Source organism: Plecotus auritus, assembly GCF_963455305.1.
Source record: "Plecotus auritus genome assembly, chromosome: X".
Classification (NCBI taxonomy): Eukaryota; Metazoa; Chordata; class Mammalia; order Chiroptera; family Vespertilionidae; genus Plecotus; species Plecotus auritus.
In genome coordinates, this window is record NC_137784.1 from 23,804,067 (window position 1) to 23,828,541 (window position 24,475).

General features: G+C 39.2%; 1 protein-coding gene across 1 annotated transcript in view; it reads right to left on the bottom strand.

Moving 5' to 3' along the window:
* Nucleotides 1-24,475, bottom strand: part of DMD (dystrophin) — a 2,407,712-nt gene that overhangs the window by 490,441 nt on the left and 1,892,796 nt on the right.

The window sequence follows — 24,475 nt, forward strand, 5'->3', positions numbered from 1 at the left end:
CAGCAGATGTTCTTCAGTAGATGAGTAGATAAAACAGCTGAGGTACATTTACACAATGGAATACTACTTGGACATAAAAAAGAAGGAAAATTTACCCTTTGTGACAGCATGGATAGACCTGGAGAGTATTATGCTCAGTGAAATACGCCAGTCAGAGAAAGACAAGTGCCATGTGATATCACTCCTATGTGGACTCTAATGAACAAATTGAACTAACAAACAAAATAGAGGCAGACTCATAGATAGAGAGCAGGCTGACAGCTGTGGGGTTGGGGGATCTGGGATATGTACAGGGGTTGAGAAAAAAAAAAGGAGAAAAATAACTCATTGGACACAGACACAGTGTTGTCATTGTGTGTGGGGGAGAGAGGTTGGTGGGAGCTGGAAGAGGGTATGGGGGATAAATGGTGATGGAAAAAATAGATAAAAATAAACACTGATACTTTGTTCAGTTATTAAAAAACTTCAGTATATTTGGCATACCTTGGTTATATGAATTTTCTTTTTTCAATGTAAATTTTATGATATCTAAAAACCAATAAGTATTTCCAATGAAAATATAGTATCTGCACTGAGATGAGGTGTAGTTGTCAAATACATACTAAATTTCAAAGACTTAGAACAGAAAAATGCACAGATGATGTCATCTATGTATTTTATTGATTACATATTGAAATAATAATACATATTGGATTAAACAAAATTTATTATTACAATTAATATCACTTGTTTCTTTTTACTTTTAAAGAATGTGTCTACTAGAAAATATAAGACACATATGTGGCTCGCATTGTATTTCTATTGGACAACACTATTTTGGACATTGTGTGGACATTGCGAATACACAGTTGAACATCACCTTAGGAATTTTATAGAATGGTGATAAACCCACTGCTATGGCAGGAAGAGATAAAAGTCACTCACAGGACACTATGGGGACATAGATGAGTAGCAACTAAATCAGACTGAAGTCCAAGACAGTTTCCAGCAAAAAGAGATGGAAACTTGAGCTGACTTTTGAAGTTTGAGTATGGATTGGATGAAGAAATGAGAAAGGAATTCAAGGAAGAGAGAATGGCATGTTCAATTTCATTGGGAGAAGCGGTATAATACAATCCAGCATTCTCACCCTTTGGGTGATACTCAAGCTGTACCACTTACTGTCGGGCCTCAGGCAAGTTACTTAACTTCTCTATATGGTTCTTCCTCTATGAAATGGGGATAATACTATTGTCTACTTCCTAAGGTTATTATGAGAAAGGAATGAGCTAATATACTGGTCAGAACTGTGTCCAATGCCACATCAGTGTTTGTTGTTATCATTGTGAATTAGAAAAAACAATAATTCCACTATGGTCAGAGTCAAGGATTTATGCAAGGGAGTAGTAAAAGATGGGGCTATAGAGGAGACCAGGCATTAAGCTTTCACATAAGAAGTTTGAACTTTGATCCTTGGAGCAGTAGAGGATAAGTCACATCAGGCTGAAGGGTAGCAGAGTTCAGGAGAACTAAGGCTCTAGGTAAGAGATGAGAGGCCAATTCAGCAAAACTATTGAGAAGTCACTTTTCAAAAGAGGACATACAGAAGTCCCAGAGACATATGAAAACATGCTCAAAGTCACTAATCATCTGAGAGATGCAAATAAAAATGACAATGCGGTATCATATCACACCTGTCAAAATGGCTATCATCAACAAATCAACAAACAAGTGCTAGAGAGGATGCAGAGAAAAAGGAACCCTCGTGCATTGCTGGTGGGAATGCAGACTGGTGCAGCCACTGTGGAGAACAGTATGGAGTTTCCTCAAAAAACTAAAAATGGAACTCCCATTTGACCTAGTGATCCCACTTTTAGGAATATATCCCAAGAAATCAGAAACACCAATCAGAAAGGATATATGCACCCGTATGTTCATAGCAGCACAATTTACAATAGCTAAGATTTGGAAACAGCCTAAGTGCCCATTAGCAGATGAGTGGATTAGAAAACTGTGATGGAATACTACGCCGTTATAAAAAAGAAGGAACTTTTACCATTTGCAACAGCATGGATGGAACTGGAGAGCATTATGCTAAGCAAAATAAGCCAGTCGGAGAAAGATAAAGATCACATGATCTTACTCACATGTGGGATATAATGATCAACATAATTTGATGAACAAGAATAGATCGAGACAAATAGTAGGAGATGGGGGCGGGGTTAGAGAACAACCAAAGGACTTGTATACATGCATATTAGCATAACCAATGGACACAGACACTTGGGTGGTGGGGGCTTGCCCGAGGTGGGAATGGCTGGGGGGATGTCAATTGGGGGAAAAGGAGACATATGTAAAACTTTAGACAATAAAAAAAGAAAAAGAAAAAAAAAGATGTAGAACCTGGGGGGGTGGGGGTGGGAAACTATTGAGAAGCGATGCAGGGGTATTGTGAAGGTAGGGCAGGGCATGAATTTTGGGGCAGCGGTTGCTAACTGTTCCTGAAATCTTTCTCTGCTTCTTTGTAGGTCCCAAACAAGACTTCGTTTCCCAGCCTCTCTGCTATTACCTGTGGCCACAGGACCGAGTTCTAGCTAGTGGAAGGTAAGTACATGGGATGTGGGCCATCCTTCACGACAGACCTCCTGTTATCTCCCCTTTTGGCTCCAGAATGTCTTCAGGGCAATCTTGGAAAGTGAGTATTGAAGATGGAAGAGCCTTCCTGGCCACTGTGGGTTGCCACTCCTCTTTTCCTACACACACACTTAACAGTGATTAACATGTACTAGTACTAGTAACATGGACTGTGTACATAAGAAACAAATGCACGTTTTTAAAAGCCATTTTATAGTCATACATTTGGAAGAATGTTTGATACAGCAGTTAGCCTATGCTAACACACACACACACACACACACACACATGTATATATATGACGTGTTTAAAGAGCTAAAAGCATTTTTATGAAGTAAAAAGACTTAATGACTGATAAGATATGGGAATAATAAGAAAGTTGTCACCAAATTCTTTGCGTAGTACAGTCCCACATGTTATCTTGAGTGCAAATATAAATAGTGAGCCAATAAGTATTTTCTTTGTGACTTTGTCAAAGCATATTTTTGATCAGTAATGAGAACAGTAAGGCAGGGACGGGACTAGAAATTTGGTTAGGTTAAAAAAATTAAGCATATACCTAAACTAAGCAGAAAAGAGGTCAAGTTTCATAAGAAACTGGGAAAAAGAAAATTGAGACAAGTCACTTGGTTAAGGTGCTAAGAGTCAAGTAGATTCTAACATTATAGATAAGCAGGTTTTGGGTTCCTAGAGCATAGAGTGTTAGCAAGAGCAGCTCTGACATACCCAGAACTATGAAAATTGAATTCTGATTTAAGGCACCCTGAGTGAATAGGCAAGGGCTTCTGGAAGGAAGGTCAGAGACTGTTGTCTCTTAATCTCTAGAAATCTAGATGTGTCTTACCCTTAGGATGGAAAAGGGCTAAGTCTTCCCTGGGCTCTAAGGACTCTTGCTCCATATAATGGAAAAAGAGATGTCTTCAAGAGATTTTAAAAAAATATGGTGGTTCCATCGAATAAATCCAAGATCAAGTCAGACCCTGCTTGTTTCTACCCAGCATCAGGCCCAGGGCCATTAGGCCACAGCCTATTATCTCTCATTCCTTCACCAATCCTAACCTGCCAGGCAGTTCAGCAGAAGCTCACTCAGGGCCAGCACGGAAGAGGTGTGAGATGAATGTTGCTGCTGCCATTCCGGTAACTGTTGTGAGCTCTAGACTTCATCATGATATGATAATTCCTTCTGACACTTGTTTCAGATTAAGAACCCTATTTCTTTCCATTAGATTTTGCAAATAATTTTCCTTATGCTGTTTCTTCACTGAGGTGATACATTTTCTTCATCACAATTTTTGAAAATGTGCTGTGAAAAAAAATACTGTGTGCTATCTGCAGTAATTACTCTTTCCTTTGTCTTAAAAAAAGTGTTCTAGGGGAAAAAAATGACAAGTACCATACAAGTTGTGAAAATGGGCATTTATGACTTCTGACAAGGCTCTCTTAGCCCCTGGCTGCTCTGGACTTTACCAGCCACAGTTGCTAAGGACCAGCAGGAGGCAAGATCAGTCATTCCCAGCTCTAAATCAATGACCTTCTTACACCTACCCCAGAGTGTATCAGAACCTGGGCACCCACTAGCAGACAGGGTCTGAGATGTACTTGAGCACTCACTATGTACCAGATACTGTTGTATACAAGTCCAGTGTATTAATTCACTTAATTCTCCTAACAACCCTCTGAGGTTGGTACTATTATTTCCATTGTGCATGTAAGGAAACTAAGGTATACAGAGGTCACCCAGATAGAAAATGGTGGCCAAGTTATTATTCTTTGCCTGTTCTGGATTCTTTACAGCTGCTGTTCTTGAAGTAATGACTGTGTCTCATCTTGGGTGGATAAAAATCAGCCGGTCAAATATTAGGAGTCCTAGGTCCACCGGCACATGATCTCCTGCATTAGATTATTTTCTTATAACAACAGAAACAGTAGCAAGAGCAACACTATCAGCAAACATTTAGTGAGGACTTACTTGTGTCATGCCACACACAATACTAAGTTCTTTCCATTTGTTACATCAATTTAACTCTGATATTCAGTGGGCATGAGTTGAGCTGCAGTCTTTCCCATTAGCAACCTCCTTAGGTCCTCAGTCATTTAGGCTGGACTGCTCTGGTGGTGGTTTATAGCTCAGGCCCATGATTGAACTGGAGTTAGAACTTGGTTTTGAACCCTGGGTACTTGACCATACTTTGCCCATTTTCTCTCCCTAAGGAACTATAGACTCTAGTTGTTATCTAGGGATTGCTTCTCTCTGGATAAAACCTACCTTTCCCTTCCTTCCCATACTAAGAACCTGCCTGATACCCATCCTTTAGTTATTCACATCTTAATTATTAGTCTATTAGTCCTATGTTTACAACTTCCCTTTGGCTGTTGTCTTTTGCATAGCTGGTCCCTTTCCTTGGGGACTTGCCAAATAGCCAGGACAATACCTGTAGACTCCCCTCTCTACCAGTTAGCTGCTGCAGCCATCATGCCTCTTGTCAAAGCTAATGTGGGTCACATATCACCTACCAACAGAATAGTTCCCTATCTATGACATAGACTAGGAAATGCCTGTAGGTGGGGACCTGGTCTCATCTTCACTCCTGTGTCTAGCACATAGAATATTCCTAATATGTGTTTGCATAATGAAGAAATGAATGAATAAATAATGGATATTGAAGGATATCAATCTTCATTTTCTCATCCTACTGTTAAAAAGGCAATACCTCAAAAAGCATACCAGTTCTAGCTGATAAACTGACAGAAAACTTGACACTGCAGGTTATATTTCTCCAGTAAAATTTTCCATTATATAACTGTAATTAATTTATTCCAAGATAGTAGAAATGCACTGGTGCAGTATGAGTATGAGATTAAGGGGATTTAAAGAATACAATAAAAATAGCAGTTGAATATGGTTAACATAATCTAACCCTGGGAAGATTAAGAGCTTTCAATTCATATAAAAACTGAAATCTACACACACACACACACACACACACACACACACACACACACACACACACACATTGTTATTAAAAATGAAGGCTGTTTATAATGAAATGCTATCACCATGCAAAAGTTAGCACGGGGTATAAAATAGACAAACTAACAGTGTGGCAATAGCTGGAGTGAAGTTATTTAAATGGAATTCCATAGAATAACTTTTTAGTTCAAAAATGGTCAAATCACATAGTAGTTGGAGATATAATTAAGAATTATGTTCTTAAAAATTGTGTAACAGAAGGTAATTAATATCTATCTGGAGAGGCTGGATTTTTAATGAATCAGACACGACTCTGCAGAGAAATGCTCAATGTTGCCCTCTACTCCCATCATTCTCTGTTTAGCTAAAAACTCAGCAGACAAGGGGCCTCCTGGTGCATGGAATCAAGTTTTACATTTGTGAACAGAAAGAAGGCATCCACTGCTACTCTTTAGCACACTTGGAATGCTGTGGAAGGACCAGGGAATTTCTGGAACTCTACACTAAATTGAAAATGTGTGGATTGGTATGTTTTTAAAGCAATGAGTCATTTCCAAACTCTGGATTTTTCATTTCCCATTAAATTTGCCAAGTTATAAAGTTTTTTGTTTTTTTTTTTTAAATGAAGCCATACTCAGAAGTAGAATATATCAAAAAGAGATAAAAGATAAAAGTGTTGAAGTGGAGGGTCAGGAGCCTTGAGCAGAGCCCATCTGACCCCTCCTCCCATGGCCTCTGAGGCACCTTGCAGTACTTCTAGAATGCCCTGAAGCATGGTTTGAAAGCCACTCAATCTGGAGCAACTCTCTTACTTTTCAGTTGTGGTTACTAAGATTTAAGAAGTTAAGAAACCTTTAAAAAATCACACAGACACAAGAATTGGCACAGAGAGAAGAAATCAGAGGTGTTTTCACAGCACCTGACTTTGGTGCCTTTGTTCTCACTTTGTCATTGCCCTGTCCCCTGGAGCAGTGTTACTCAATGCCATTGCCCCGTTCCCAGGAGCAGCGCTACTGGATGGTCCATGGGTGGTCAATATGAGTATCATCTGGGAGCTGGTTGAAAATGCAGTCTCAGGCTCCCCCACAGACATGCTAAGTCAGGATCTCTGGGCAGGCCCCAGGAACCTGCATTTTAGCAAGGTTTCTGGGTGATTCTGAAGCACCCTGAGACTTGAAAACCCTCCTGCCTTGCCTTTCTTTCTGGCCCTCACTCTCCAACTACCAAGCTCAAGAGTAGTGAATGTTTAAATTATTCAGAAAGAAAATGTTTTCCTAAAGGAAAAGAAAAGAAGTCAAGGGAGGAAACTACCCCAGAGCATTAATCCCTCACCTCAGGATCCATTTCAGTCATTTTTTTTTTTCTATGTAAGCATCTTTATTTAATGGTGGCATTATGAAAAGGACTAATACATTCTGCTTGTCTTCATTCTTGTTACTTCAGCTTTTGTATGGGTAAACTGAAAAATCATTTTTTTTTAGAATTACATGTCTTCCTGTTTCTTATACAACATCTCTATATATAAAAGCCAACCGGCCAACCAGCCATTAGCTATGACGCACACTGACCACCATGGGGAAGACACTCAATGCAGGAGCTGCTGAGCTACAGCAACTTTGTAGAGTGCCTTCTAGTGCTCCAGGACCCCTCAGGGGATGTCAGACTGCCAGTTTCAGCCCAATCCCTGAAGGCCAGGCCAAGGGACCCCACCTGCCAGAGGAACCCCGCTCACTCTGCAGATGCCCTTTAAGCCCCAGCACCACCCCAGGTGTGGCTGGCTTGGAAGACACCGGGGGAGGTTGGCTCCAGGGCATGTCCAGTCCATCTCACCCAGTCCTGCACTGCTGGCCACCTTCTAATTAATTTACTTTCAATGTGCATGAATCCATGCATTGGGCCCCTAGTCTATATATATAAAAACCTAAGTGACCCGCTGACTGGCTGACTGGCCGACCAGCCGACCGGCCAGTAGCTATGATGTGCACTGACCACCAGGGGGCAGATGCTCAATGCAGGATCTACCAAGCTGTGGTGACTTAGCAGCTGTGGTTCTTGGGTGACGCACCTGGAACCAGAGAGGAGGGAGCCTGATTCTGGGGTGCATCACCCAAGAACCACCCTCTCGCAATCTAGGACCCCTCGGGGGATGTCAGAGAGCCAGTTTCAGTCTGATACCCTCAGGCCAGGCCAAGGGACCCCACCGGTGCATGAATCTGTGCACCACACCTCTAGTTTATTATATAAATTAGATATTTAAATAGAAGGGTTAGTGCATGCAGCTATGTAGCACACAAAAGACAGCATGCAAACATGAACACAGAAGTAGTGAACTTTAAAAAAAGGTATGTCTCTTACTTTACAAAAGATATGCCATTTAGATTTTCACAAATAAAATCATATATGAACTTGCTACTATTTCAAAGTCATCTCTGGGATCATGAAAGCCCATGACAATGAGGAGGGAATGAATTACTTAAATTGTGTGGAATAAGGAAACTATGCAAAAACATCTTCATAAACACAAAGAGATAGAGTAACTAAATACAATCTTGTGGATTTGTCCTTATCTGCTCTTCTTTTAAGAATATATATATATATATATATATAATCACTCATTCATTACTTTAAGTTAAAGTAAATGATTTTCTGCCTCTTCTAAAAAAAAATCTTTGGAGAAAATTAAAGATGATCTGAAGTATCACAAAGTCAGGATTCAGAGTAAGTGCCCTGAAGGAATGGATTATTTTAGAATGTGAAAGAATAGCCAAGGTCCATGTTTAGTTATTTTTGCTTTGAATAGAAACCGAGTGCAGTGTGTAAGAATATAAAGCTATTCCCCACATGCAAAAATTCTGTAGGCTTTTTCAAATGAACCCTTGAAGTCAGTATTTTAACTCTGTTACTGAGAGAACTATGTATGTGTTAGGTTTCCTAAATGGGATTCTCTGTTCTCAGAACAACCTTTCTGAAGCCACAACAAACAAATAGAATTCAAAGTTCTTATGCCTGATATACTCTGACTATGCCCTCTTTCATAAAATTCATTACCTAGTTTTTATGTTTCTCTGCACATTATATATTGCTAGAAAAGATATATTTCTCCTAATTTAATCCAAAATACATGATTAAAAAATCTAAATGAAAATTATAAATACAAATCACATTTATAAATTCATACATATGAAATCATGATTTAACACAGCATAAGTTCCTCTAGATATTTAAAAATAATTTATGGGTTTTTTACTTCATAAATCTTTGATAACAGCATTACCTCTGAACAAGAGATTGTGTGGGGTTATACAGTATTGTCAACTCAAAGTGACAGTGTTTGGTTTAACACATATACTATGCCATAGGTTGCGGTTGAGATTATTTTGAAATCTCTGAACTGCTCAGCAGGCGAAAACAAGCAATGAAGCCCACTTCTAGCTCATCAGTGCTTGGCTTTGAGTCATCTAAGCTATAAATCAAGGAAGGTGAGAAAGAACATTTTCCACTCTCTGGGGCAGCATTTGAACCTCAGGACTCCCCTGGAGATTGAGCCAATTTATCTCCCACCATGCTCTGCCATCAACCCTACACTGGCATGGAATCCATAATGGAAATGTGCCACACTTTTTACTCCAGTCCTTTTATATACACCCGCCCTCTTCATATTCTTTTTGGAACTGAATTAGTTACTGTTTCAAAGAATGGGGGCCCTGTGCTAGGGAAGGGTGGGGAATAATGACAAGCAAGTCCATTTGTTTGGAATAAAATGGTCAGAAACAGAACAATAAACACACAAGTCTGCTAGAACAGGCCTTCAGTTTACCAACACAAAGGATTTTCTTCATGACTTTCTTGGGCATCAGTTGTATTTAAAGATAGAGTTGCTAATAATTTCCTTTCCCCTTTACTTGTTTAATTATACAATCGGATATTAAAGCATTTGGCCAAAAATCTTGCCCAATTTTAACTATTTTATTTTTGTTTTAACTGCTTCCGATACAGATTGGAAATCTTGATAAGTACCTATTAAAGTCTGGCTTAATACTACACAGGTTATACTAGTATATACATACATAGTATAATATCTCCAACATGTAACTATGTCCACCAAAGCCCCAAAGTAACAATATCTGTGCCATCATGGTGTCTCAGTCTCAGTTCCCACTAAATAAAAAAAGGATTTGGGTACAAGTAATTTATTTAGGAGGTGATCCTAGGAAGGGGAAGAAATAATTGAGAATGCTTTATTGAATAGATTACTGGGGACCCTCTGAGAACTTGTAGAACATGCCTCAAAATTGTCCCAGTGAGGCCCGGCTGGCGTGGCTCAGTGGTTGAGCATTGACCTATGAACAAGGAGGTCATGGTTGATTCCTGGTTGGTCACATACCCAGGTTGGGGGTTTGATCCCCAGTGTGGGCTGTGCAGGAGGCAGCTGATCAATGATTCTCTCCCATCATTAATCTCTCTCTCTCCCTCTCCCTTCCTCTCTGAAATAAATAAAAAAAATATTTTAAAAAATTATCCCAATGAAGGGAGAGGGGGTTGTGATTTCTACTGATCTATTCTCATTCCTTATTGCTTATTGGTTGAGGTTTGCTCCAGTCAATAAACTAAAACTTCTGTCCTGGCCCATGTGTCCACCTACCACCCTGAAGCTAAGGGGATAGGGACAGGAAATCTACAGTGTCTGCTCTACATGATATCAGATGTTATCTCCAAGCTGTATCCACAACATAGTGTATAGGATCTTGTACTGCAAATGACAACAAAACAAACAGACGCACACACTGTATGCAAGATTTGATTTGGTTTGCAAAACTTCCTATATTTCTTTTCATATAAACTAAATTCATCCCTCAAATTTTAAAGTAAAATTCTACCTACGGCTAGAAAAATTGGCATAGAAATTTCTCAGTTTTAAAAGATGTGCTTTGGGTTCAATTCCTAATACATGTACCTAAAACCATTTCTGTTTCAAGGGCTTGCAAAGCCAAAACAGCAAGTCTCAAAACTCAGTGCATTTTCATAATTGGATGTTCTGTATTTACAAGCAAAAACTGTAAATGAGTAATTATAATACAATGTGTGAACTCATGAAAGAGGAGAATTTTCCTTAAAAAACTACCAATAACATGTTAATGTTAATGTAAAGATCTGTCACTCAACAATAAAGGACAAAAAATCATTGACATATAATCCAAGGTCTGAGGTTTTTCTATAGTTAACATCATGAAGGCCCTCTTGACATGACATTTTACATTATTCACATAAGACTATAAATAGTATCTGAATGTGCACGGTATCTCAGATTCATTCCCAGGAACAATTGCCCATAAAATCCCTGTCCTGCATATAGCAACTTCTGGATCCTCCCTCAGAACTGCCTCGTACCTGTCAGATGCTGGGCAGGAGAAGGCATAGCAGCCAGGATGGCCCTGGAGAAGGAGGAGACAAATCATTGTATCCTCCCTTTAATAGGATGCTCAGGTCCCACCTCACTGCCATCCTGCAAGTGCAGTGCCTGCTCAACTAGGCTTCTCCCTCCAGTCCAACTACTGCCCTCATTCTCATACTCAGAATGTTTCACTTGTGAACATCAGAGCACAAAATGGCTTATCTGAAACAAATTAAGATTCTGGACTTTGGAGCCAAACAGAGTCTCATCTCAGCTATGTGATCTTTGGCAAAATTTTTATTTGTTTCCCCATCTGCAAAATGGAGATGGTAATAGTACCTTCCTCAAAGTTTGTTGTGATGTGTGTACAGTGCGAGTACTTAGTACTCAAGAAATGCTAGCTGCTGCTTGATTATTATTATTAAACAAGGAGAGAAGGAAGCAAGCTATTGAACAGGAGGGCTCCTGGGAAACTGGAAAAAGGCTTAGGGAAATCTAACAAGCAAAAAAGAAAGAACTGTTACCATTTGCAACAGCATGGATGGAGCTGGAGAGCATTATGCTAAGCAAAATAAGCCAGTCAGAGAAAGATATATTCCATCACATGATCTCACTCATTTGTGGAATATAATGAACAACATAAACTTATGAACAAAAAGAGATCAGAGACAGAGAAACATCGATCAGACCGTCAAACTTCAAAGGGAAGGCAGGGGAGAGTGGGCAGGGGTTCAGGGTAAGAGATCAACCAATGAACTTGTATGCATATAAGCATAACCAATGGACACAGACAACAGGGGGATGAAGGCCTGTGTTGGGAGGCAGGGGCAGGCTAGAAGGGGTCAATGGGAGAAAAAGGGGACATATGTAATACTTTCAACAATAAATAATTTAAGAGAAAGAGAGAGCTTTCCCTTTCTCCAGAGCACTGGTTTTCACATTGCAGTCGGAGGACCAGTAACACCAAGGGAAAACTTGTTAGAGATGCACATTGTCAGGTTTCACTTCTGACCAACTGAAATGGACACTCTAGGGATGGGGTCCAGCAGTGTGTGGTTTAACAAAACCCCCAGGTGATTCTGATGCGTGCTTAATTTTTTTAAAATATATTTTATTGATTTTTTACAGAGAGGAAGGGAGAGGGATAGAGAGTTAGAAACATCGATGAGAGAGAAACATCAATCAGCTGCCTCCTACACACCCCTTACTGGGGATGTGCCCACAACCAAGGCACGTGCCCTGACCGGAATCGAACCTGGGACCTTTCAGTCCACAGGCCGGCGCTCTATCCACTGAGCCAAACCGGTATCAGCATGATGCGTGCTTAATTTTTGAGAACCACTGCTCTAACTGCATAGCAGAAAGGGTAAAGGCTGAGCTGAGTTCAGTTAAGAAGGAACATTAACATCCGGTCCTCTTCTGGGCATTTCCATCATTTGAAATTTTTCGTCTATATTTTTCACTTATACACCATCCAGTTAATGGGTAGGGTATTTTAAAGATGGAAGTAGATAACTACCTTCAAGGTGTGGTTTGTACTCTGTCCAAAGCCAGAGAGACACTACCAAGACTCTTTTCAGGCCATTTTGACTCTTACTGTTTGTTTTAAATATATTAGTACATAAAAATATATAATTATTTTAGTGCATTAACAATTATCATATAAACAAGCCAATCAGAATATCATGTACCACAGCCATTACCTTTCAGTTTAAGAAGTGAGCACTAGCCACTCTTCAAATCGAATTAGAAAGCATACATGATTGTGTGATAAAGTGTATACATTAATATAAAAATCAGATTTCAAATCTTAAGCTTTGTAGAATAACATTTTCTTATCCATATGTTTGACATCTGTAAAGACAACACTTTCTACTGCTGAGAAATTTGTTTACAGTGGAATCTTATTTTAAGTATTGTCCTTCATTTAAAATCTTAACATTGTTACATATGTCCTTTTGATTTTAAATGCATACATATTTACATAAAATGTAGTTATTTCTCCCACTTGTTCATTGTTGAAATTGCCTTCACCAACAGTTATGCAGTGTCAAGATGGGAGCAGAATGTGTGGGAGCAGACATTTTTTGCAGTCAAGCTTTGCTAACATATGCATCTATTCACAAATTACCAATGAAATAATATATGTGTCTAAGAAAGAGTGAAGAAAAACTGGCTGTTGAAAATGCTTCCCCTAATTCCCACCTATGCTAGAAGGAGAGAATACGAGAATGAGATGAGCTTATTTTGGGCTCAACTTTGCCAAATTGGATTACTAGAAATAAAAAAGAAACTGATGGTGGTTTTCCTATAAAAAGTCCAATATAATTGTCCTGGGATGCCGCCTGTGCATTTTTAAGCTTCCCAAGTGATTCTGATGGTCATTAGAACAAATGCCTTAGAGGTTTCCTCTAATCTAAAATATGGCTATAATATTTTAAAAATATGGCTATAATCTGTACTATCTGGTAGCTGGTGGGGAGAATCACCAGTTCTGGTCCTTGGTATTTATGCCCATACAGATGCTGGTTCTATTTTACATTAGGATTTTCTTAAAAGAGCCAGGCCAGGCAGTGACCCTGAGTTCCTTTCCCTATGTGTCTTAGTCCATTTGGACTGCCATAAAATTATACCACAGACTGAGTAGCCTATAAATAACAGAAATTTACTTTTCATGGTTCTGGAGGTTGGGAAGTCTAAGATCAAGACACCAGCATGGTTGCATTTAATGAGGGTCCTCTTCCTGATTCATACTTGGTGCCTTCTCATTGTGTCTCTACATGGTGGGAGGGGCTAGGGATTTGTCTGGCGCCTCTTTTTTAAGGGTATTATTCCCATTCATGAAGGTTCCACCCTCATGGCTTAAGCACCTCTCAAAGTTCCCATCTCCTAAAACCATCACATTGGGCATTAGGATTTCAAGATGTATTTTTGGGGACACAAACATTCACACCATAGCACCATGCAAGGTAATATCTGAAATGTTATAATATTCATACAAAATGAACCAGTATTGAACACTCATTCACTTATCCCATTGAGTTATTTATTCACTCATTAATTAATTAATTATTCATTATGTATGGATGTATAAAAGTACAAACAAGTATAAAAAGACCTCAAGAAACTTATACTCTAGAAGAGAATACAATGGACAATTAAAATACCGTACAACAAAGGATAAGATAAATGTGCTGAGGTCACACATTGAAGATGCAGGGGTCCCAGTTTGAAATGCCCAGGAATCTTTGTATGAGCTGCTGTATAAGGAGATTACAATCTAGCCAAGCAAAGGTGCAAAGGGAGGAAGAGATTGTTCCTAAGAGAGGGACCATGCATGGAGAGGCAGAAACAAGAAATAAGGATATTTTATTTGCTTGTGGAGTTCAATAAAGAGAGATAAGGCTTGAGGGGTCACATGGAGTGAGACCATGAAGGGTCATGTAAGCAGTTAAATGCTGGTAAATAAATGGTAGATAATTGGCTCTGAGAACCTAAGGAGCCCTAATTGTAGCATTTGCCAATTTCTGTGGTGATAACACTTCCATTATGGTTGATTTCAAGCTACCAATCTGATGTCACGGAATGAGGAGTTCAGTGGAAAGAGATGCACACAACTGGCTTTTAGGACCAGCTCCAACACACCACTGTAAATTTATAAATGGCTTTTATCCTGAGAGCAACTGGGAGCCACTGAGGGTTCAAATCAGGAGTAAAGGAATAATACATGCTTACTATTGGGACCTAAGTAGTGGTGCATTCCTTTGGCATATCTATATGCTGATACTTCTGACTAAAGATAGGTATTCATGAAACTTCTGGCAAAGGTGTAATCTCAGGTAGTATAGATTAATTAAAGCCAGCTAGCCCAAATAACTACCATTTATTGAGTGCCCACATGGCAAATACAGCAGATCCTTGAATAACATCATTTTGTTCAACATAATTTCGCAATAATGTTGATGAGATGCCATAGGAACTTAACTCTTGTTTATATCAATTAATCTATGGTAAAACTGGTTTCATTATATGTAAGTTGTAGAACCTATCAACAATATTAAGTGAGGACTTCCTGTACTATGTTTGTGAGGGCTTCCACTCTACCCCATATCTCTCTATAGAATAAAACAGAGTATTAAAACAATATTTGAAAACAAAAAGTCCTCACTTCAACCACCCAATAATACATTAACATATTAGTTTTCTATGTTAACTTATAGCCCTTGCCCAGGCACTTATTTAATGGTTATATATTTGTGGTAATATTTACATTCTACTTTTTCATGTTTATACAATTTAATACATTTTTCCTCTTATTTTTCTTTCACTCTCTTTGAGTTGTTAGCTTTGAGTATCCTGGTACATATCCTTCTGTTCCTCCCTCATGGTCATGTAATCCCATAGGATCAATTTTGCTTTTTTAATTTTTAAAATGGGTTAATATGTTTATTAAAACTTGCTTTGCTGTTAAGAAGATATTATGGCTATACGATCAGAACAGCACACATAGATCTAATTATTGAATGTGAACAAAAAAGGGACTGTGTACTAAATACAACAAGCTGGGGCAGGGGGTATGTCAGGCCTGGCAGGCCCAGTGACCACACAGGATATCATAAATTCCTAACTAGGCAGGTCATGGCAGGTAGTCATGTCCCAGGCTTATAGCTTCCTTAGTAAAGGTCCATCTTTACATTAAGTGAGCCATGCCATTGTTCTTATGCATCTAGGATAACATAACAATATTTATTGAGTGCTTACTGTTTGGTAGGTATTAGTCCAAGCACTTTACACATATTAAGATATTTAATTCTCACAATAACAACCATATGAAGTAGGTATTTTCATTACTATCCCAGGTTTACAACTGAAGAAATGGAGACACAAATATATTAAATGTTCTCCCAGTTACTAGGCTAGTTAAAAATAGAGTTAAAGTTCAAACCCAGATAACAGTGGGATCTCACTTAGTAAAACAGCTTAGAAATCATGAACGAAGTAAGAAGAATTTGAGATTTATAAAAAGCAATCAGGGGGTACAATACAAAAGTATACAGTCTATTTAGAGTTGGTAAGTATTTTGACATTTTGATTTTGCTTCCAATTTATAGTCTCTAAAAAATTGAAAACTATAGCTTTTCTTATTCATACTGTGAAATAAAAAAACAAAACAAACAAAAACCAAATAGTAATCTGGTATTTACTTTAATATAACATTAGCATTTGCATTGAGGTTATGCAAATAGATACCTTCTGTCCCTATTTTTTAAATTAAATTTAATGGGGTGTCCCTACTTTTGATTATTGGTTTAATTTGGTTCAAGTTCCTGATACAAACTGTTCAAAGAAATCATGAAACACTCTGAAATGATTAAAAGATTACTGTGTGTCTTTTCAATGGAATCCTATACTTTGTCTAACAAAACCTTAACGAATTATCTGATTCTTTTAAGGGTCTGCATGTTAGTCATTGTGCAAATGTATTTATCTCATGCAATGCAATTGATTTTTCTATGAGGATAGTCACCAGCATTGCATCTGTTATCAACTTCTTATTAGCTTCTCTGATTGTTTATATGTGTCTGTTCTTCAGACTCTCCTTTGAACCAGTTTTAATATCTTACTGATTCATGCATTAGTTAACGACTTAATGTTTTCACATATTCATTTTATATTTCTATACGAATCATGATTTGAACTTTTTAGAATATTAGCCTTTTGTCAGAACACAAACAAAAATACCATCTGTTCATTCAATATTCTGCTTATAAAAGGTACCTATGTATCAGACTCTTTGCCATGTGCCTGAGACGCAAATTCTAATGATAGTATTTTATATATCCATGGTACATTTATTTAAACATTTTAAATAAACACTGCTACAATACTATTAACACAATTACAGACTTTATTCAGATGTCACCAGTTTTTCCACTAATTCCCTTTTTCTGTTTCAAGATCCAATCCAGGATCTCACAGTGCATTTAATCACCATGTCTTTTTGGTCTCCTCTAGTCCTAAAGTTTCTTTTTTAAAAAAAAATATATATATTTTATTGATTTTTTACAGAGAGGAAGAGGGATAGAGAGTCAGAAACATCGATGAGAGAGACACATCGATCAGCTGCCTCCTGCACACCTCCCACTGGGGATGTGCCCGCAACCAAGGCACATGCCCTTGACCAGAATCGAACCCGGGACCCCTCAATCCGCAGGCTGACGCTCCGCCCACTGAGCCAAACCGGTCAGGGCTAGTCCTAAAGTTTCTTAGCTTTTTCCTGTTTTTTATTTTTCCCTGACCCTGAGAATTTTGAAGAGGACTAGTTAGGTATATTGGAGAATGTCTCTTTTTCTTAATTTTTTCAATTACAGTTTACATTCAACACTATTTTGTATTAGTTTCAAGTATACAGCATAGTGGTTAGACAATCACATACTTTACACAGTGATCCCTTTGATATTTCAAGTACCCACCTGGCACCATACATAGTTATTCCAATACTATTGACTATATTCCCTATTCTGTACTTTACATCCTGTGACTATTTTGTAACTACCAATCTGTACTTCTCAATCCTTTTACCTTTTTCACCTAGTTTCCCAACCCCACTCTTCCCTGGCAGAATGTCTCTTAAGTTGTGACTGAAGTTTTCTCATGATTAGACTGGGGTTACAGGAATTGCCCTTCTCATCACATTGCAGGCATAGGAAGATTTTTAAAGATACTTAACCTCCTAAACAAAGGAGTTTGCTCTCTTGTTTCTTTTGGGCCTCTTGTTGCAGGGTGCTTTCATGCTCCTGCATTTGTCTGCATGGCCCATGGCCATATGGACCCCACACATAATGGACTAATGGACTGAAACTAGTCTAATGCTACATCAGACCCAGCTCCACCATGTAACAGAAACTTTGGACACTGGCTCTGCTTCTAGCTCTACTGAATCCCAAGCTGCACATTTTCCAGGACTGGATTAAGGGAAATGGGCCTTTGCAAACCCAGGGATGCAATTCCATGCAAATAAAAATCACTCATCCTCCTTTGTGAATCTCAGAAAATTCATTTTTCTCGAGATATCATAAGGACGTGACCCCTCAGCACTCAGTGGACTTCCACCGATGGACACCCCACTTTCACCAATAACAACATTACATTAGGGGGGACATGATATCAATTTGATTGTCATTAGTGATGCTAAACTTGACCACTTATTTAAGGTGGTGCCTGCCAGATTTCTTCTCCATTGTAAAGTTATTATTTCTCTCTTTCTATATTCTTTGAAAGCAACTTATCAAGTCTAGCTCACACTCAAGGCGGGAGGGAAAATTAAACTCCACCTCAATTCATATATATATATATATATATATATATATATATATATATATATATATGAATTGTTCTATAAGGAAGATTTGTCCCTCAAATATGGTTTTTCAATAAACAGAGAAAACATTATTATCTGACTGGCTGTGTGGCCAATCTCATTTTTGTTCTGTTCTAAATTCATAAACTGGCTTTTGTTCTTTATAGCCTATTGCAAGTTTATGTTTATCTTATGTCATCATTAATTTATTTGTTTAGGTAACAAAATATTTTTTGGTAGGTTCTGGCTTTCAAGACTAATAGATTTTCCCACATATTTCTATGGTTACAAATTGTACCAGCACACTGGGAAGGAAATGAGCTGACAGTACATGTGTCACTTTGAATCACTGGGTATCCTACAGGGAATATTGAGTTACTTAAGCTTCAAAGAAAGATGTGACAGTGGATAATCATATATTAGACTCAGATTTTAATGTTCTCACAGCTTAGGTGGCCCATCAATTTTTTATGTTAAGTTTTTTGGTAAGTTCTCCAACAATTTTTCTGAACAAGTTTGCTTTAAATGCAAGACTAATTTTAAGCTCAATTAAAATGTTAAGGGGACTGTCATGCCATTTATATTATCCTTTATGAAAAAATCAATACTTTAATAGACTTCCTTGGTAAACTATTTTGAGAAATTCAATAGGATTGTTAAATAAAGCCAAACTCCCCATCAGATTCCTGTTTTTTATATGTATTTTTCTAACAAAAATATAAATTAAGATGAAGCAATGAGTTACATAACAAACAACTTATTTTATTGTTTGCATGGAATACAGTTTTACACATTACAGTGTTCTGAGCTAAGAGTGGAAATTTGCCTTAGAGAACTATTAATTGTCTGTCTGAGTCCTGATGCCTCAAATTTAGCATGTTACTCATCCTCTGTTATAACACAAAATTCTTTTACAATAAGTTTTTCTAAGAATCTGTCATCCCTACTAGACCATGAAGTCTGATTTCAAAGATTGTGAAGATATAAGTCATATTTATTTCCTCAGTTCATTATATCATACTTGACAAACAGGCACACTAGCCACATTTTAAGTGTTCAATAGCTGCAAGTGACTAGTGGCCACAGTACTGGATAGCACAGATATGAAATATTTTCATCATTACAGAGAATTCTATTGGAGTGTGCTGGTTTGGAGAAACGTTTTTCAGCCTTGGAACTACTGACATATTGGACCAAATAATTCTTTATTGTGGGGGGCTGTCCTGTGCATTGTAGAATGTAAAGCAGCATCCCTGGCCTCTACCACCTAGATGCCCGCAGCACTCCCCACCTTCAATGTGACAACAAAAAATGCCTTGAGACATTGTTATATGTCCTCTGGGGATGAAATTGTCCCTGGTTAACAATTACTGAGTTAGAGAACTACTTCTTGAACTACAGCCCTGGAAAACCTTAAGTTGCCAAGACATATTCTTAGGGATTGCTAAAAATTGCTTTCTTTAAAAAAAGGATCCACATAGAACTTAAATGTTTTATGTAAGTGCATAAAGCAATGCTGTTTAATAAAAATAAAATTTACTAGAGTACTAGAGGCTCAGTGCACAAAATCGTGCACTGGGGGAAGGTGTCCATCAGCCCAGCCTGCACCGTCTCCAATATGGGACCCCTCAGGGATCTGGCCTAAACTGGCAGTCGAACATCCCTCTCACAATCTGGGACTGCTGGCTCCCAACCACTCGCCTGCCCACCAGCCTGATCACCCCCTAACCACTTCCCTGACAGCCTGGTTGCCCCAACTGCCCTCCCCTGTAGGCCTGGTTGCCCCCAACTGCCCTCCCCTGCAGGCCTGGTCCCCCCAACTGCCCTCCCGTGCAGGCCTGGTTGCCCCCAACTGCCCTCCCCTGCTGGCCATCTTGTGATGGCCATTTTGTGACCACATGGGGGCAGCCATCTTGTGCAAGGGTGTGATGGTCAATTTGCATATTACCTCTTTATTATATAGGATAACTGTGCTACAGTAATGAGAAGCAACCTTTCCCCAATTTCTCTTAATCAACACACTTCAGGCCCATCTAAATAAAATTAGTGCCTATGAAGCGACCATCACAGGGCTCTTCCTTAGATCTGTGCATTTAAATAAAAGAAAATAACCCTAGCTGGTTTGGCTCAGTGGATAGAGTGTTGACCTGAGGACTGAAGGGTCCCAGGTTCGATTCTGGTCAAGGGCACAACCCTGGGTTGTGGGCTTGATCCCCAGTAGGGGGTGTGCAGAAGGCAGCTAATCAATGATTCTCATTATTGATGTTTCTATCTCCTTCTCCCTCTCCCTCTCCCTCTCCCTCTCCCTCTCCCTCTCCCTCTCCCTCCCCTTTCCTCTCTGAAGTCAATAAAAATATACTTAAAAATAAATAAAGCAAAATATCCTCACCACTTCAGTGCACACTTTTGGGCTTCAAACTATGAAGACTCGCATTATTTTTCTCTGATGGTTTCCTCTGGCCACGAAAGCCTTTTTCTTGCCAAGCTGGCATTCCAGAACTGCTGGTAAAATAACTTCCCCTTGAAAGCAGTCCTCAACCAATGACTATCAGGAGTTGGTATATAAATATCCCAGTTGCCTTGTCATTTGGGTAGGATAACTCAGAAGCACAGGCTTTTACTATACCCAGGGTTTTCTCAGTGGAGTAAGTTCCACTGCCTAGTGGTAGTCATTTGATAATGCATCTTTTACTGTATGCCTTCTCTTCATTGTCTCACTTCCTCTCTATACAGTATATCTATGGATATTTTATTTCCCACCCAAGTGAATTCTTGTCTCAGGGTCTGCATTGACTCAGAGTTTGCATTAAATTCTTGACTCTGGGTCTATTGCTGGAGAATCCAGAATACAATATGTTAATTCAAATAGTTATTGAGCCTCTTACTGCATTGCTAGATGGTACAGGTGCTGTCCTGTAATTAGAATAAATGAATATGCTACAATTAGAACAGGTACCTTTTAAAAAAGTAACTAATATTAATTTATTTTTAAACATCAACCAAAGAACTTGTATGCATGTATATGAGCATAACCAATGGACACAGACAATAGGGGGATGGGACATGTGCTGGGGGGTGGGAGTGGCTGGGGAGAGGTCAATGGGAAAAAAGGAGATTCATGTAATATTTTAAACAATAAATAATTTAAATTAAAATATCCTCCCAATTTTCTCTTTTTTTTGGAGGTAAAATTTATGTAATATTAAATTAACCATTCTAAGGTGAACAATTCAATGACATTTTGTACATTCGCAATGCTGTATAACTACTATCTTTATTTCCATCACTTCAAAATAAAACCCTATACTCATTAAGCAGTGACTCCCAATTTCACCCTCATCATGCTCCTGGCAACCACGACTCTGCATTTCATTTTTATGGTTTCATCTACCCTGAATATTTCATAAAAATGGAATATGTGCCCTTTAGAATTTGTCTTCTTTCAGTTAGCATAATGTTTTCTAGGTTTATCTATGTATCAGAACTTCATTCCTTTTATGGTTGAAGAATATTTCATTATATGTATACATATTACAATTTCTTTATCTATTCACTGGCTGATGAATATCTGGGCTATTTCCACCTTTTGGCTATTCAAATAGCGCTGCTAAGAGCATTCACATACAAGGACTTGTTTGAGCACCTGTTTTCAATTCTTTTTGGTATATATCTAAGACTGAAATTACTGGGTATGTTTAATCTATGTTTAGCTTTTTGTGGAATAGCCAAACTCTTTTCCAGAATGGCTGATCCATTTTACATTCTTAGTAGCAATGTATAAAGGTTCCATTTTCTCTATACCAACATGTTTTATTTATTTATTTACTCATTTATTTATTCATTCATTCATTCATTCATTCATTCATTCATCGTGTCCATCTTCATGTTTGTGTGGGTGTGTGAGAAGTGGTATCTCATTGTGGTGTTGATTTGCATTTCCTTAATGACTAATGATGTTAAACATCTTTTCATGTGCTTGTTGGCCATCCTATCTAATAAAGAGGGAATATGCTAATTGACCATCACACCCTCACAAAGATGGCGGTGTCCACAGCCAATAAGAAGGGAATATGCTAATTGACTGCTACACTTTCAAAGATGACCGCACCCACAGGCATAAGATGGTGGCGCCCAGTCCCCTCAGCCCTGCCAGGGAAGTAGGTGCACAGCACGGGCAGGCCTGCCCCTAGGCAGGTCCGGCTGCTCCACATGCATGCCTTCGAGGTCCACCAGTCCCCTCAGTCCCCCAGCTGCCCAGAGATGGCCTGAGGCACAAGTAAGCTTTGGATGGCGGCTGCCCAGCTGCCCAGGGCCGCCCAAGGCTCAGGTAACCAGGGCCAGCCAAGACTTGCGCTGCCGGCAGTGGCAGCAGCAGAGGTGTGATAGGGATGTCACTTTTCCCTGATCGGTGGGTCACCTCCCGCCCCTGAGGGCTCCCGGACTGTGAGAGGGGGCAGGCCGGGCTGAGGGACCCCCCTCCAGTGCATGAATTTTCATGCACCGGGCCTCTAGTTAGTATATATTCTTTAGAGCAATGTCTATTTAAGTCCATTGCTCATATTTTAATTGAGCTCTTTTGTTATTTGTTATTTTTTTTTTGTTTAAGCTGTAAGAGTTCCTTTATATTCTGGATATTAGATACTTATCAACTATACTAGAGGCCTGGTGCATGGGATTTGTGCACTGATGGGGAGTGTGGCCTACGGGGATCAGCCCACTCTGGGAGTGCTGCTCATCCCGGTCTGCTGAGCAGCTGTGGACCCACCCTCTGAGTGGCTGCTCCCTGGTCTGGCATCTACTGTGGAGCCAGAGCATTCACCTCTCCAGGTGACCTGGTTGGGGCTGGGCCCAGGGACAATAGTACTGAGAGGCAGAGGAGTAGGCCTCAGTTCCGCGGTGGCCACGAACCTGCCTCCCAGCCTCTAGGGTGAGCTCTACGAGCCTGGCGGCAGCACTGCACAACCTGCGGGCATCTGGAGGAGGTGGCAGGGAGCAAGGAGGAGCCCGGGGCGAGGAGGTGATGATCACAGCCCAGGTTTCTGCCTGTTGGCCTGGGGCTCACAGTGGGAGCAGCTGCTCATCCCAGTCAGTCAAGCGGCACACCCATTGTGGTAGCGCACTGACCACCAGGGGGAAGTTCCTGCATTGAGCATTTGTCCACTGGTGGTCAGTGTGCATAATAGTGACTGGTCGACCCGCCGTTCTGGTCGTTTGGCTTTTATTATATAGGATTATATACAAAGATTTTTCCTCATTCTCTAGGTTGTCTTTTCACTTTCTTGATTTTTTATATAACATACAAAAGTTTTTAATTTTGATGGAACCCAATTTATGTATTTTTTCTTTTTTGTTCATGCTTTGTTACCATATCTAAGAATCCATTGCAAATCCAAGATCATGAAGAATTATGCTTTCCTTATATTTTTAACAAAGATATATTGTGCTTTGTGAAAATATTTGGATATGTTCTTTTTAAACAATACAATGTAATTGTAGTGCATGTTTTTGCCATAGAATTGTCTAAAACTTCACACTGTCTACAACACATTCCTTTCTAAAGTTTAATTTCAATATAGCATTAATGGAAAACTTCTTAAAGGACAGATTGTGAATACATTTCTCATGCTACCACAACTGTGTGTGTGTGTGTGTGTGTGTGTGTGTGTATAATTTTGCTTTAGTCCATTGTAGAAATGTTTCTGACTTCATTACAAAATCTTCAGAAGAAAGTTTTAGCCTTACTTGAAAAACAATTTATAGATATTCAATCCTTTCACTTCTCATGGGTTCCATAGAACTTTTTTTTTAAAGAGTACAGGTGGAAAAAAAACCTGTGTTTCTTGTTTTGACAAGAGAGGTGGGGATTTCTGTTTATTAGCAGTCACTGATTTTCACATATACTTAAACACACACACACACACATACACACACACACACACACACACACACACATATATATATACTGAGTGGCCAGATTATTATGATCTCTGAACGCATAATAATCTGGCCCAGTGCATGAATTTGTGCATGGGTGGGTCTGGCCAGCCTGGCCAGGGGGGAGGGGACATGGGCGGTTGGCCAGCCTGCCTGCTGGTCAAACTCCTGGTCGAGGGGACAATTTGCATATTAGCCTTTTATT